Source organism: Neofelis nebulosa, chromosome 7 (assembly GCF_028018385.1).
Source record: "Neofelis nebulosa isolate mNeoNeb1 chromosome 7, mNeoNeb1.pri, whole genome shotgun sequence".
NCBI classification, from domain to species: Eukaryota; Metazoa; Chordata; class Mammalia; order Carnivora; family Felidae; genus Neofelis; species Neofelis nebulosa.
The window spans coordinates 88477286-88493488 of record NC_080788.1 but is presented as its reverse complement, the minus strand read 5'-3'; the positions used below and the strand labels follow the sequence as shown (position 1 = coordinate 88493488).

Sequence of the window (16203 nt, the reverse complement as noted above, 5' to 3'; positions counted from 1 at the left end):
TCTTTATAGGGGGTGGCAAGGGCTGGATGTAGGGATGCATGATTATGCGGCTTCACTTTCGGTGGGCCGCCACGCAGTCCCAATCCGTCCACCGCCCAGGCCCTGCCCTCAGGCTGGTTTGATAGTTTCCAGCACAGAACCAACAAGCTGCACAACACCACTTCTGCAGACTGCTTTCTGGACCGGCATGTCACTATTACAGTTTGCGGTCCCTCACTGGACTGGGTGAAGAATGGGAGTTCCTTGTGACGTTGCAGCTGCTATAGGTTTGGAGAACCTAACAAGCCTTCAGTTCATCTCTCCTCCAGCCTTAGACCTGAATCTACTTCACTCTACCACTCTAGTTCTGGGATGAAGCAACTTTGAGTTCCTTTTTTAGTCTCTAGTTTTACTTTTGGTATGAGGTTGTAATTTACAAATTTAATTTCCCTTCCTTCCTTCCTTCCTTCCTTCCTTCCTTCCTTCCTTCCTTCCTTCCTTCCTTCCTTCCTTCCTTCCTTCCTTCCTTCCTGATTATTGTCTGCTATATACAAGGCTCCACAGGGCACACAACATGAATTTCCTTGCTTTTGAGGATCTTGCAGTTGGATTTATTAATGTCAATGTGGTACCTACTGTTTCTGAGAGACAGATTTTAATATTTCTAAAACTGGGATTCTTCTTACAACTGATGACAGGACATAGATTAATTGACAGCATTTAAAATTTCCTAATAGTAAATAAAATTACATGTATTACAGTGAATGTCTCCACATTCAATGAGGTATGGCAACAGGAGAAATTGGGCAAGTTACCTGCCATTACACTTGATAAGCACATTCTGTGAGTGATTGTGGGTTAAGAAAGAAGAATCTATAGTTCTTTCTATCTTTTTAAGTTTATTTATTTATTTTGAGAGAGAGTGTGAGCATGAGTGGGGGAGGGGGCAGAGAGAGAGAGAGTGGGAGAGAGAGAATCCCAAGCAGGCTCTACTCTGTCAGTGCAGAGCCAGACATGGCTTGATCCCACAAACCTTGAGTTCGTGACCTGAGCTGAACTCAAGAGCCAGACGCTCAACCAACTGAATATCAGGCATCCCTGTTGTTCTTTTTCTTTAAATATAGTTTTTAAAAATAAAAATATTTAGGGGCACCTGGGTGGCTCAGTCAGTTGAGTATCCAACTTTAGCTCAGGTCATGATCTCGCGGTTCGTTAGCTCCAGCCCCGAATTGGGCTGGCTGCTGTCGGCCTATCAGTGCCTAGCCTGCTTCAGGTCTTCTGTCCCTCTCTCTCTGCCCCTCCTCTGCTTGCACTCTCTCAGAAAATAAATAAATATTAAAAAAATAAAAATATTTATGTTTACATGTTTATTGTGGTTATGACTTTTTTTTTTTTTTTTTAAATTTTTTTTTTTTTTTTTTTTTTTTTTTAACGTTTTTATTTACTTTTGAGACAGAGAGAGACAGAGCATGAATGGGGGAGGGGCAGAGAGAGAGAGGGAGACACAGAATCAGAAGCAGGCTCCAGGCTCTGAGCCATCAGCCCAGAGCCCGACGCGGGGCTCGAACTCACAGACCGCGAGATCGTGACCTGAGCCGAAGTCGGATGCCTAACCGACTGAGCCACCCAGGCGCCCCTGGTTATGACTTTTTAAATTGAGGTACAGTTGATGAATAACATATTACTTTCAGGTGAACAACATAGTGATTCAATCTTTGTTTAAGCTGCAAAATAATAACAATAAATCTAGTTAACATTTGTTACCATACATAGTTACCAAAGTTTTTTTTTTCTTGTAGTGAGAACTTTTTAGGATCTACTGTTAACAATTTTCAAATATACAAAAGGTATTATTAACTATAGTCACCATGGTGTACATCACATCCTTATGACTTATTTATTTTATAACCGGAAGTTTGTATTTTTTGACTCCATTCACCCATTTCACACACCCCACACTTTCTGTCTTTGGTATCCACCAGTCTATTTTCTGTATCTATGAGGTTTTTAAGAAAGCATGTTTTTAGATTCCACATATAAGGGAGATCATATAGTATTTGTCTTTCTCTGACTTACTTCACTTAGCATAATGACCTTAAGGTCCATCTGTGTTGTGAATGGCAAGATTTCTTTATTTTTTATGGCTGAATAATATTTTGTCTCTTTGTATATCACATTTTCTTTATTCTTTCATCCATTGATGGACCCTTAGGTTATTTCTGTATCTTGACTATTGTCAGTAATGCTGCAATGAAAATGGGGGTACAGATTTCTTTGTGAGTTAATGTTTTCATTTTCTTTGGGTAAATACCCAGGAGTAGAATTGCTAGATCATATGCTAGTTCTATTTTTACTTTTCTGAGGAACCTCCATACTATTTTCCGTAGTGGCTGCACCAAATTACATTCCCATCAATGGTGCACAAGAGTTTCCTTTTGTTCACATCCTCATTGACACTTGTTATTTTTTTTTTAATGTTTATTTATTTTGAGAGACAGAGAGACAGAGTGTGAGCAGGGGAGGGGCAGAGAGAGAGAGGGAGACACAGAATCCAAAGCAGGCTCCAGGGTCTGAGATGTCAGCACAGAGTCCGACATGGGGCTCGACCCACGAACTGTGAGATCATGACCTGAGCCGAAGTTGGAAGCTTAATCCATTGAGCCACCCAGGTGCCCCTGACTCTTGTTATTTCTAATTATCTTATTTCTTATATTTATTCCATAAATATGTCTTGGACCTGCTATTTGCAAGGGATAGAGAATATCTAAACACTCTTTTATTTTATTTTTAAAAAACTTTTTAATGTTTATTTTTGAGAGAGAGTGTGCACGCATGAGGAGGGAAGGGGCAGAGAGCGAGAGGGAGACACAGAATCCAAAGCAGGCTCCAGGCTCTGAGCTGTCAGCGCAGAGTCCTATGCGGGCCCGTACCCATGAACTGTGAGATCATGACCTGAGCCAAAGTCAGGCGCTTAATTGGCTGAACCACCCAAGTGCCCCTAAACACTCTTTTAAAAACGATATTAGAACTTACATTTACCAACTAAGTGATTTGGATATTGAAAATCTTACATGGCAAAAAAACATTTGTGAACCAGGACAGAAGGCAAATCTATGGTCGATAAAGTGCAAAATTGTCAACACTGTACCTTTCTTTTTGGTAAGTTTCTTCTGAGAAACTGGTTCTTAAATTATCAGTTAAACCAGAGTCTTTAAAGTGGAACATTTATTGATATCAACTTAACTGTTTGGCTTTTTCCCAAGCCTCCAATCAGTTATCAATACTTAATGCTATTTGCTCAAAATATCTTTCGTGTAATACAAATTTCTGTCTCTTCCTCCCTAAGGGATAAAATATCACATGGAAAAAGGAAGAAAATGCAAGATGAATTCTGAATCTAATTCATGAGTTTTGTTTTTATTCTTTTACATAGTATTTATATCAAAGTCAGAAATAAAATCTAAGTTAGAAAATTCACCAGCTAAAAGAAACAGTTTTGTGTGGCAAACCAATTGCCCCAGAAAACAAGTAATTAAAGGACAAGTAATTAAAATAGCAGCCATAAAATTGACATTCTTGGGAGACCATGTGTTCATTGCTAGTCTTTTTATTGGGGATCCTCTCTGGGCACTGTTCTGAGAACTGAAATCTGCTGGCAGAATGAGCACTTCACCCGAGGATTTTGCATCCTCTTCTGGGTGAAAATGTTAGTGTGTTTCTGGTGTATGCAGGATAGTTGTATCATGACAGGTGGAAATGTGACCCTGCTGTTATCTTTATTTGGAGATTAAGTATGATTTAAGATCTGTTTGCGTGCCAAGTTGACAAGGGGTGGACTTGTAGTAATTTTATGTGTCAGCTTGGTTAGGCCTTGGTAACTAAATAGTCAGTTTCTAGATGGTTCAGTGAAAGTATTAAAGTGTTTTTTTTTAATTTGAGTATAGTGGGCACACAATGTTCATTAGTTTCAGGTATCAATGAAAGCATTTTTTGGGTGAGATTAATATTGAAATCACTAGGCTTTGAGTAATGTGAGTGTGACTTATGTAATCAGTTGAAGACCGCAATAGAAGCACAACTGACCTCTCTGAAGAAAGAGGGAATTCTGCCAGCAGACTGCCTTTGGGCTTCAAGTGTATTATTGACTCTTCCCTGGGTTAGGCCCACTCTGCAGATTTTGAACTTGTCATCCTCCACAATCCTGTGACCCAGTTTCTTAAAATAAATCTCTATCTCTCTCTCTCTCTCTCTCTCTATCTATCATCTATCTATTATCTGTCTGTCTATCTATCTATCTATCTATCTATCTATCTATCTATCTATCTAATCTATCATTTATCTAACCTATCCACCTATCCATTTATATACCTATACATCCTATTGGGTTTTTTTCTTCTCTGGAGAACCCTGACTAATACTGATTTTATGAGAGACACAGCTTGTAGAGGCCGAAGAGATCTTTTTCCTGAGTTTAAGAATTTGGGGCATGGCAGACACTAACCCATTACTACCTGCTATTTTCCTGTTTAGGCAGAGAATTATATGGAGAGTCTGTGATGTTTCTTTGGCTGAAAGAGGTTGGGGAAGCTTTTCCAGAAAGGCAAATGGGTCTTTCTTTAGATTCTTCTGCTACTGCTGATGGGATGCCATATTTCCCCCAATTTCCCCAAATGGGAATTGAAGCCAGATATTGAAATCATTTATTGATGTTAGTAATGAAACTTCAGTTGTTACCACAAATTTTACATTACATTTGCTTAGATATCCTAATGTTTAGGAGGAAAAGTGCCCTCTCCACAATGTAAATTAAGAAACAAATATGATGGCTCACAACTTCTCCCATAAGTAGGACCACACTACCCCCTCAGAAGAAGGAAGCTCCAGTCCGAAGCTGCAGGGAGGAGACAGAGGGAGGCTGGCTGTATTCGAATAGGTCTTCTGTCTTTTCTCAAACAGTCCTCAACTGGTTTGGCTCAAGCACTGTCTTGACCATGAGGCTTTCTAAACTTGAATAGATTTTTCTTTCTACTCCACACTGCCCATCCCTCTACTCTATCTGATAGCAAAACTTCTTGAGGTACCATCTGTGTAGCCTCACTTCACTTCTTTCCATACGTGACTCCATTCAGGCTTTTAGTCCTCATTATGCTACAAGGACCACCCTAGTCAAGGTCCATCTTAACCACCATGTTGTCAGTATCAAAAGTCATTTCTGTGTTCTCATTTTCCTTCATGTTTCAGTGACAATGATTCAGTTCTTCTTGAAACATTTTCTTTAGGTTTCTGTTGAGTAGAATTAAAATGGGGTTTCCTCCTACCTCATTTACTATGCTTTCACAGATGTCTTTGCAGGTATTTATGCTGCTTAACCTTGAAAACTTAGAGTATGCAAGACCTCAATCCTGTACTCTATATAATTACTCTGCACGACCAGTCTTTTGGCTTTAAATACCATCCATATGCCTCACAAATCTGTATTTCCAGTTGTGGCCTTTGCCCTGAAATCCAGGCTTACATATCCAATTTCCTACTTCACATCTCTGCTAATTAAATTGTTCCCTGTGTTTGAAACATAATCCCCAATCTTTTCATAGCTAGTTTCTTCTTGTTACTTAAGTTTCAACTTATATAGTGTCTGTACATCATTATCAGCTACATATCTATCCATTTGTCATCTATTGTCTCTTATCAATCACATCATCTAATTTTAATTCTCTGCATAACTTGTGCCAGTAAATATCTCTTTTTTAAAAATTCTAGTTAGTTAACATACAGTGTAATATTAGTTTTAGGTATACAACATAGTGATTCAACAATTCTATATATCACCTGGTGCTTATCATGACAGGTGCACTTCTTAATCCCCATCACCTATTTAACCCATCCCTTTACCCACCTGCCCTCTGGTAACCATCAGTTTGTTCTTTACAATTAAGAGTCCATTTCTTGGTTTCTGTCATTCTTTTTTCCCCTTTGCTTGTTTGTTTTGTTTCTTAAATTCCACATATAATTGAAATCATATGGTATATGTCTTTCTGTGACTTGTCTTGCTTAGCATAATACTCTCTAGCTCCATCCATGTCATTAAAAGTGGCAAGATTTTTTCTTTTTTATGGCTGAATGATATTCCATTGTGTGTGTGTGTGTGTGTGTGTGTGTGTGTGTGTGTGTGTGTATCACATCTTCTTTATCCATTCATCAATCAATCGATGGACACTTGGGCTACTGTATCTCGTCTATTATAGATAATTCTCCTATAAACATAGAGGTGCAGGTATCCCTTTCCATTAGTATTTTTGCATTCTTTGGGTAAATACCCAGTAGTGCAATTGCTGAATGGTAGTTTTATTTTTAGCTTTTTGAAGAACCTCCATACTGTTTTCCACCATGGCTGCACCAATTTGCATTTCCACCAACAGTGCATAGGGTTCCTTTTTTCTCCACAGCCTCACCAACACCTGTTGTTTCTTGTGCTTTTGATTTTAGCCATTCTGATAGGGGTGAGGTGATATCTCACTGTGGTTTTGAGATGCATTTCCCCGATGACTAGGGATTTTTTCATATGTCTGTTGGCCATCTGTATGTCTTCTTTGGAGAAATGTCTGTTCATGTCTTCTGCCCATTTTTAATTGGATTATTTATTTATTTATTTTTGGTGTTGAGTTGTGCAAGTTCTTTATATATTTTGGATATTAACTTTTTATCCAACATGTCATTTGCAAATATCTTCTCCCATTCAGTAAGCTGCCTTTTACTTTTGTTGATTGTTTCCTTTGTTGTGCAGAAGCTTTTTATTTTGTTGTAGACCCAATAGTTTATTTTTGCTTTTGTTTCCTTGCCTCAGGAGAACTATCTGAAAAAAAAGTGCTTTGGCTGAGGTCAAATAAGTTGATGCCTGTGTTCTCTTCTAAGATTTTTAGGTTTTCAGGTCTCACATTTAGGTCTTTACCCAGTTTTGAATTTATTTTTGTGTATGGTGTAGGAAAGGGTCCAGTTTCATTCATTTACATGTTGCTGTACAGTTTTCACAACACCATTTGTTGAAGAGACTATCTTTTTCCCATTGGATATTCTTTCCTGCTTTGTTGAAGATCAACTGGCTATACAGTTGTGGGTTTATTTCTGGGTTTTCTATTCCATTCCATTGATCTGTGTGCCTATTTTTGTGCCAGTACTATACTTTTTTTTTAATATAGTACTATACTGTTTTGATGACTACAGCTTTGTAATATAACTTGAAGTCTAGAATTGTGATGACTCCAGCTTTGCTTTTCTTTTTCAAGGTTACTTTGGGTATTTGGGGTCTTTTGTGGTTCCATACAAATTTTAGAATTATTTGTTTTAGTTCTGTTCTGTGAAAAATGTTGTTGGTGGGTTTTTTTTTTAAATATTTATTTATTTATTTTTGAGAGAGAGAGAGAGAGAGAGAGAGAGAGAGAGAGAGAGAGAGAGAGAGAATATATCCCAAGAAGGCTCCATACCATCAGCACAGAGCCTTATGCAGGGAACAAACCCATGAACTGCAGGATCATGACCTGAGCAAAAATCAAGAGTTGGAGGCTCAACCGACTGAGCCACCCAGGCGAACCACTGTTGGTGTTTTGATAGGGAGTGCATTACATGTGTAGATTGCTTTGGATAGCTTAGACATTTTAACAATATTTGTTCTTCCAATCCTTGAGCATGGAATGTTTTACCATTTCTTTGTGTCATATTCAATTATTTTTCATCAGTATTTTATAGTTTACAGAGTATAGGTCTTTTGCCTCTTTAGGTAGGCTTACTCCTAGGTATATTATTATTTTTGGTGCAATTATAAAAGTGATTGCTTTCTTAATTTGCCTTTTTGCTGCTTCATTATTGGTGTATAGAAATGCAACAGATTTCTGTATACTGATTTTTTATCTTGAGACTTTACTGAATTAGTACATCAGTTCTAGCAGTTTTCTGGTGGAGTCTTTGGGTTTTCTTTATATAACATCATATCATCTGAAAACTGAAAGTTTTACTCCTTCCTTACCAATTTGGATGCTTTTTATTTCTTTTGGCTGTCTAACTGCTATGGCTAGGACTTCCAGGAATATGTTGAGGAAAGTGGTGAGGGCGGACATCTTTGTGTTGTTGCTGACCTTAGTAGCAAAACATTTAGTTTTTCAACATTTAGTATGATGTTAGCTGTGGGTTTTTTGTATATTGCCTTTATTATGTTGAGGTATGTTCCCTCCAAATCCTCTTTATTGAAGGTTTTTGTTTATTTGTTTTTAACATGAATGGATGTTGTACTTGGTCACATGCTTTTTCTGCATCTATTGAAATGGTCATATGGTTCTTATCTTTTCTCTTATTGATGTGATGTATCATGTTGATTGATTTGCAATTATTGAATCTCTTTGCCAGAAATAAATCCCACTTGATCATGGTGAATACTTTTTTAAATGTATTGTTGGATCCAGTTTGCTAGTATTTTGTGGAAGATTTTTGCATCTATGTTCATCAGAGATATTGGCCTGTAGTTCTCCTTTTCAGTGGTGTCTTTATCTGGTTTTGGTATCAGGGTAATTGTGGCCTCTTAGAATGAATTTGGAAGCTTTCCTTCCCCTTCTATTTTTTGGGAATAGTTTGAGAAAAATAGGTATTAACTCTTTAAATATTTAGTAGAATTATCCTGTGAAGTCCTTTCATCCTGGACTTTTGTTTGTTGGGATTTTTTTTTTAACTACTGTTTTAATTTCTTTGCTGGTTATTGGTCTGTTCAAATTTTCTGTTTCTTTCTGTTTCACTTTTTAAAATTTATATGTTTCTAGGAAATTACCCATTTCGTCTAGGTTGTCCTGTTTGTTGGCATATAGTTTTTCATAATATTCTCTTATAACTGTTTGTATTTCTGTGGTGTTTGTTATTTCCTCTCTCTCATTTGTGATTTTATTTATTTTAGTTATTTCTCTTTTTCTTGATGAATCTGGCTAGAGGTTTATCGAATTTTATTTTATTATTTTTTTAATGTTTTTTAAATTTATTTTTGAGAGAGAGAGACAGACAGAGGATGAGCCTGGGAGGGGGAAGAGAAGGGGTACAGAGGATCCAAAGCAAGCTCTGCACTGTCAGCACAGAGCCTGATGTGGGGCTTGAACTCATGAACTGTGAGATCATAATCTGAGCCAAAGTCAGACGCTCAACTGACCAAGCCACCCAGGTGTCCCTCAAATTTGATTTTTTAAAAAGAACCAGCTCCTGGTTTCACTGATCTGTTCTATTGCTTTCTTAATTTCTATATCATTTATTTTTGCTATAATCTTTATTATTTCCCTCCTTCTGCTGGTTTTAGGTTTTGTGTGTTGTTTATATCTCTCTTACTTATTTATTTATTTGTTGTGTTTTAGTTTCTACTATTTAAATGAAAATTCCCTGACAAAGTAGAAACTTAATAAATATTTCTTGAATGACTTGATTGAAAGATTATTACTTATAGCTCACCATTTAGCATTTTAGTTTCTACTACAATGATGTTTTGTTGTTATTCATGTATTTGTCTGGATATCATAGATTTAATATTCTTTAAAGGATGGAGTTAAGTCCAAATGGTGTTTGGAAAGTATTCTCACTTTTAAGCAGAAAATGAGGTCTAGCAATAGAAGGAACCAGTTGTAAATTGCATACTTAGTGTAGCACACTTGGTTTCCGTCACTGCATTAACTCTCCACCCCTACCAACAATTCTCTTATTTTGACCTTTTTGTCTTAGGGACTATTTTTCCTAATGGTAGTCTTGATCTCTGTTACTTCCTCTGCTTGATGTCCAGTAAAGATGATCAGCTTCCAACTCCTTCGTTGTTCCCTTTTGAAGGTGAGTGGAGCTAAAAGCCACTGCAATAACAGGAGCAGATGCTCATTCTTCTCGGTATCTGTCTTTATTTCTCCTTTACTTTTGAAGGATAATTTCACTGGATGTAAAGTTCTAGGCTGATGGCTTCCTCTTTTAACATTAATGTTGTGCCACTCTTTCTCTTTGCTTGCATGGTTTCCAACAAGAAGCCCACTGTAATTCTTATTCTTGTTCTTCTATGAGTAAGGGTGATTTTTTCCCTCTCACCCCAGCGTTTTTCAAGATTTTTTATGTGTCTTTAATTTTTGTAGTTGAATATGTTATGCATATAACATACATATAAATGCATATATAAATATGTAGTTGAATATTTATCCTGCTTGGTGGTCTCTGAGCTTCCTGGATCTGTGGTTTGGTATCATTAATTCTGGAATTCTCAGCCATTATTACTTCAAGTATTTCTCCTTCTCTTTTTTCTTTTTTTTTTTTCTTCTGGCATTTCAATTATTTGTATATTTTACCTTTTGAAATTATCCCACCGTCCTTGGATGATATTTCTCTCCCCCTTTTTCATTCTTTTTTCTTTTTATATCTCAGTTTTAAAAGTTTCCATTGACCCATCCTTAAGTTCGCTGATTCTTTCCTCAGCTACATCGAGTCTACTAATGAGCCCAATGAAAGCATTCTTTATTTCAATCACAGTGGTTTTGATTTCTAGCATTTCTTTTTGATTATTTCCTAGAATTTCCATCTCTCTGCTTATATTACTCACCTGTTCTTGCCTACCTTTTCCATTAGAGCCCTTAGCATATTAATCATAGTTATTTGAAATTCCAGACCAGGCCTGATAAAACCAACATCTATGTCATACCAGAGTATGATTCTGATGCTTACTTTGCCTGTTCAGACTGTGTTCTCTCTCACCTTTAATATACCTTGTAATTTATTTTTTGTTATTGAGAGCTGGTCATGATATATTGAACTAAGGTAAATAGGCCTTTCGTGTGAGGTTTTATGTTAATTTGGCTAGTAGTTGGACTGTGCTTCATGTTTGCTAAAGCTGTCAGTAGCAAAAGCTTCCATTTCTCTCGCCTTTGTGTTAACTCTGTTGTCTTTGAGTTTCCTTAAGAATTCCTTCTTTGTTTTTTAAGTTTATTTATTTATTTTGAGAGGGAAAGAGAGCATGCATGTGCAGGGGAGGGGCAGAGACAGAGAGGGAGAGAGAGAATCCCAAGCAGACTCCACACTGTCAGCACAGAGACCAACAGCCTGACATGGGGCTCAATCCCACAAACCACAAGACCATGACTCGAGCCAAAATCAAGAGTCAGATGCTCACCTGACTGAGCTACCCAGGGTTCCTTAAGAATGCATTCTTAAGCAGAGTCTCAGTCTTGCAGTTTTTTCCTGAATCCACTGTTATTATAGTATTGGTATGATGGTAAGGTATGGAAAAGAGGAAGCTTTCTACAATCTTATGATTAAATCCTAGTCGTTCAGTGGCCTTGTGTCTCTGGGCTGAGACCTTAACATGTGTTTCTTAGCTTCCTTTCCCTCTCCTTTAAATGAGAGGAAGGTTAGAGGAGACTGCAGTGGGAGAAATGCCCTACCTCTGTGTGTGATAAGGCTCTGGAGAGTAGGCCTTGGTTATGGAGAACACTCTGGGCACATTTCACAATGGTTACTCTTGTCTTCCCCTTGCCATAGCCATGAGGTGATCTTTCTTGGCCCTTTACCGTGGAAACCTGGTGGTGTTCCTGGAGGTGAAGTCCATGAATGTGTGACGGTCCTGTGAGACCTGCAGGCCTCAGGATGTTCTCGTTGTCAGGCTAGTCCATACTCAGCCTCCAGAAATTCATCAAAATTTCCATTTAAATGTTTCTACCAATTTTTGGCCCCATTGTCTTCTGCTCCAGAAGAGCAAATCTCAGTTCTTGCTCTCCAGGTTTTGGCATGGTGGTTTGTCCTACAATCTTCATTCTTTGATGTTTTGAAGAAAAGTCACTGATTTTCAGCAAGTTTAATATTAGCTTTTCCTAAGGATGAAACTGATTATTTACAAGCTTTCAAGACATTGGATCCTGAACTGGAAGTCTAGATATCTTTTACAGTATCTAGCACTGCATTAAACAGGCATCAGCACACCATGTCTTGGCTGTGTTTCCACCATTGCTACTTGGCCCATTTTGCCACCACTTCCCACAGCTGCATAGGACAATCTTCTTGCCAAAGGAAAAGATTTGGAGCTTTGGCAAGTTGTGTTCTACTGACTGACAAACTCTGAAATATAGGTACTAACTTAGTACTAACAGTGAGTGATGGATGACAACCAAGATTAAGTCAGGGATTATCTCACTTAGCTTCTTGTTTCCTTGTTCCAGACGTGTGTATTTGCATCATGGCCAAAAACCCATTTCTGTTGGGCTGGACCCTCAGCCTCCTCAGGAAAGTCCATTTCTGGCATCTCAGGTATATAGGACCTTCCCTGAGGTCTTGGTTGCTGAGATGTAGAGAGCCTTTAATTTTCTTATTTATGGTTTTGTTTTTACTTAATGGCAACCTGTTTCCTCTCCTTTCTGCCCATCCTTCCATCATTCCTTCCTTCCCTCCCTCCTTCCTTCCTTCCTTCCTTCCTTCCTTCCTTCCTTCCTTCCTTCCTTCCTTCCTTCCTTCCTTCCTTCTCCTTTTAATATTAGTATTTAGCATGTTTGTGTTAAGTTAAACATTTTCCTCTTTAATGATAGCGTTTATCAGAACAAGACAATTTAGCTGAAGATGGCTGCCTGGTGAGACTTTTCAATACTGATTTTAAATGCAAATTAATACAAGCAATTACCAGATATTATACATGCTCTTAAAATGGAATGCTTTAAATGACATTTCCCTGGCAATCTGTGTGAATCCCAAAGATTAGGCATTCTCTTTATTCACTAAATTAAATATGCATCCACAGCCCAGTTTGAAGTTACTATCATACAATCATTCTTATTGTAGCCAGTTCCAATAAAGATGACCTTATCAAATAACAATTACCTAAAGAATTATTTCCCACTTGGGAATATATGTTTGGAAAGAGATATACCTTTTGTGTTTGGATGGGTTCTGACAGGGGATGAAGACCAATGTAACATATTAGGGAGGTGGATTTTTTTCCCCTCAATCCAAAGTTAGGGAACTAGCATTTATTGAGTCTTTTTTGTGTCAGACACTTTCTATTCATCCAATATTCAATGAATATTTATTGAGTGCTACCATGTTTTGGCCATATGTTTTAAATTCTGGGAATGCAATGGGATGGGACAGACTCAGTCCCTTCTCTTACGAATCTTATATTCTGGTTGGGAAAAGAAAGTGAATCCAGAGAATGATAAGTAGCCTGATGTGTGGGACAGAGAATGGCTGGGTGAGGAGATACAAAGAGGGTATACATTAGATAGGGTAGAGAAAGCAAGTCCTGTTTGAAAGGTGGCATTTGCAATGAACTATCAGAGAGCCAGCCAACCACTCATTTTCTAATTTTTACAACAATGTGAGACAAAGGTAACATTAGTTCAACTGATACAGGCAAAGAAATTACTCAACTAGATTAAGTCATTACTCTAAAGTTACACAGACTTCAAATCTTACTCCTTTTGCCTCCAAAGCTGTTCACTGCCCATCATATCCCACAGGTACTTGTTCACCAGCAGCCTCAGGCTGGGGCAGAAACAAGCTCTTTGTTTGCCTGATCTTGGACTTTAGACGTGAAACAGAATTTCCTAAGAAAACTAATGCGGGGTCATATATTTTTCAATAAGAACATTAAAAAGAAGAAAAGACAACCGCTTAATTTTAATTACCTTTTCATTGAAAAATGTATTTTAATACCAAAAAAGTAGAAGGGGTATTTTCTGAGATTAAAGGACACGAATCTGAATTAAATGAAATCAGCTTCATGAAATGCATTATTTTGTCTTTATCTTACTTATTTCACAAAGAACTACTAGAGCCACGACTTAAGTGGATCCATTTGAGAACCGATGGACCCAATGACCTTTGGGATTATATTCAACCTTGAGAATCTTAGGTTGATGTCAACCTCCTAAGCTTGATGTGTGGAGAGGCAACACAGGAAGATGCTCTTCTGTGAGGATATAAACTTTCTATTAATTGAATCAGTCCAGGAAAAGGTAGGTCATCATGACCTAAACATTTTCAGTTTGAGTCACTTGAAATGTTTATCTATTTAGGGAAAAGGAGATGATGTATTCTCTGTTCACTAAAAAGTTCAAACACAACTTAAAGCTCATTACAAAATAATTTACAAACTGTTTTTCGGTAGGCAGTTGCTCACAGTGGCTTGAATAAGTTAAGAGCTTAGATTCATTGCTTTTCCTATTAATTAAATAGAAAGTAGAAATGACCATTTGGACTTCTTTTTTTTTTAAAGACACATTTATACATTTAGCAACCAACAGCATGCGTGCAAAAAAAAATCTACATTAAAACCCTTTGTTGGAATGCTTTACACTTTCCACAGAACAGAAACTAAAATAACTTGTTATGCAATTAGTCACAAATACAGTCCTTGAGTTTTTTTGCCCATACACACAAGTAATATCTAAAACATCCCCTTTTTTTTGTAGCAGCTAGGCCCTGCCACCACTGTGCTTGGCTGAGTTCACAAATCTGCTGCAACCTATAGCTTCCCTGTCATCTCTCTGGCTCTCCTCTCCTGCTAAGATTTGTTTCCTGGCAGTAATTCAAACCTTCTGCCACCGCCATAGGTACTGCTGCTGGAACCACCATAGCCGTGTTGGTTTCATGGTTTGGCAAAATATTGGCCACCGCCACCATAGAGGCCAGAGCTTCTGCCTCCAAAATGTCCTCCTTTCATGGGTCCAAAATTTGAGGATTGATTGTTGTAATTGCCAAAATCATTATAGTTTCTACCACCTCCAAAATTGCGTCCATCATTACCAAATCCATTATAGCCATCTCCACTGCTACCGTATTCACCACCGCCTTTACTGCCACCAAAGCCACCTCTCCTACTGAAGTTTCCTCCATGACCAAAGTTGTCATTCCCACCAAAACCACCTCTATGACCCCCACCAAAGTTTCCAGAACCATCTCAACCTCTTTGTCTGGAATGAAGCACCAGCCATCTCTTGCTTAGATAAGGCTTTCCTTACTTCACAGTTGTGGCCATTCACAGTAAGATATTTTTGAATGACAGTCTTATCTACAGAGACATGGTCATCATACGCTACAAAAGCAAAGCCCCTCTTCTTGCCACTGCCTCAGTCAGCCATGATTTCAGTCACTTCAGTTTTCCCATACTGTTCAAAATAATCTCTTAGATGATATTCTTCAGTGTCTTCCTTAATGCCACCAACAAAAGTCTTTTTGACAGTTAAGAAGGCACTCGGTCTTTGAGAATCTTCTCTTGAGACAGCCCTCTTTCGTTCTACAACTCTTCGACCCACCTTGTGTGGCCTTGCATTCACGGCTGCATCCACCTCTTCCACAGTAGCATACGTGGCAAACCCAAAGCCTCCGAAGCACTTGGTGTTTGGATCTGTCATTACCACACAGTCCATAAGCATTCCCCATTGCTCAGAATTGCTTCTCATACTTTCATTAGTTGTTTCAAAGCTCAAACCTCTGATGAAGAGCTTCTGCAGCTTTTCTTAGGAGAAAAGACTTAGGAGACTCTGACTTAGACATGACAGAAGTGGAAGGGGAGACTTTTAATGATGCTTGCTCCGTGATGTCCATGGACAGAAAGCAACCCTTTGGACTTATATGAATAAGAATGTATGTGTGGGTATCTTTGTCATGAATATTCAACTATTGATCACTTTATGGTACTGACATAAAATATTTCTTTTCCTAACCATGAAACATAAGCAAAACTAGAAAATGTAAAAGAATAAATACTGTTTAAAATTCTATGAAAACATAGGCATGCCTGGGTGGCTCAGTCGGTTGAGTATCTGACTTTGGCTCATGTCATGATCTCACGGTCTGTGAGTTCGAGCCCCGCCTCTAGCTCTGTGCTAATAGCTCAGAACCTGGCACCTGCTTCAGATTCTGTGTCTCCCTCTCTCTCTGCCACTCCCCCACTCATGCTCTAGCTCTCTGTTTCTCAAAAATAAATAAGCGTTACATTTTTTTTAATTCTATGAAAGTATAATGGCAATTACAGAAGAAATAATTACGTACAACAGCAGCAATAGCATCCTTGAGGCTGTTTCTACAGTGTTTCGAGTGCCTGGCTATATCAGTCGTGCCAGAGTTCATCTCCTAGAGAGACAGGATAAGAAGTGTTGTGCTAAAGCCTCAAGGATCAGTTGAAATTTTGGTTCTGTACATAAGTAAAAATAGTAAAGATACAGGCTGTTTGAGTGTCTGGATTTT

At 38.1% G+C, this 16203-nt stretch overlaps 1 pseudogene; it reads right to left on the bottom strand.

Moving 5' to 3' along the window:
* Positions 1-14518: 14518 nt before the first annotated feature.
* Positions 14519-15510, bottom strand: LOC131517970 (heterogeneous nuclear ribonucleoprotein A1-like 3; annotated as a pseudogene).
* Positions 15511-16203: the final 693 nt, after the last annotated feature.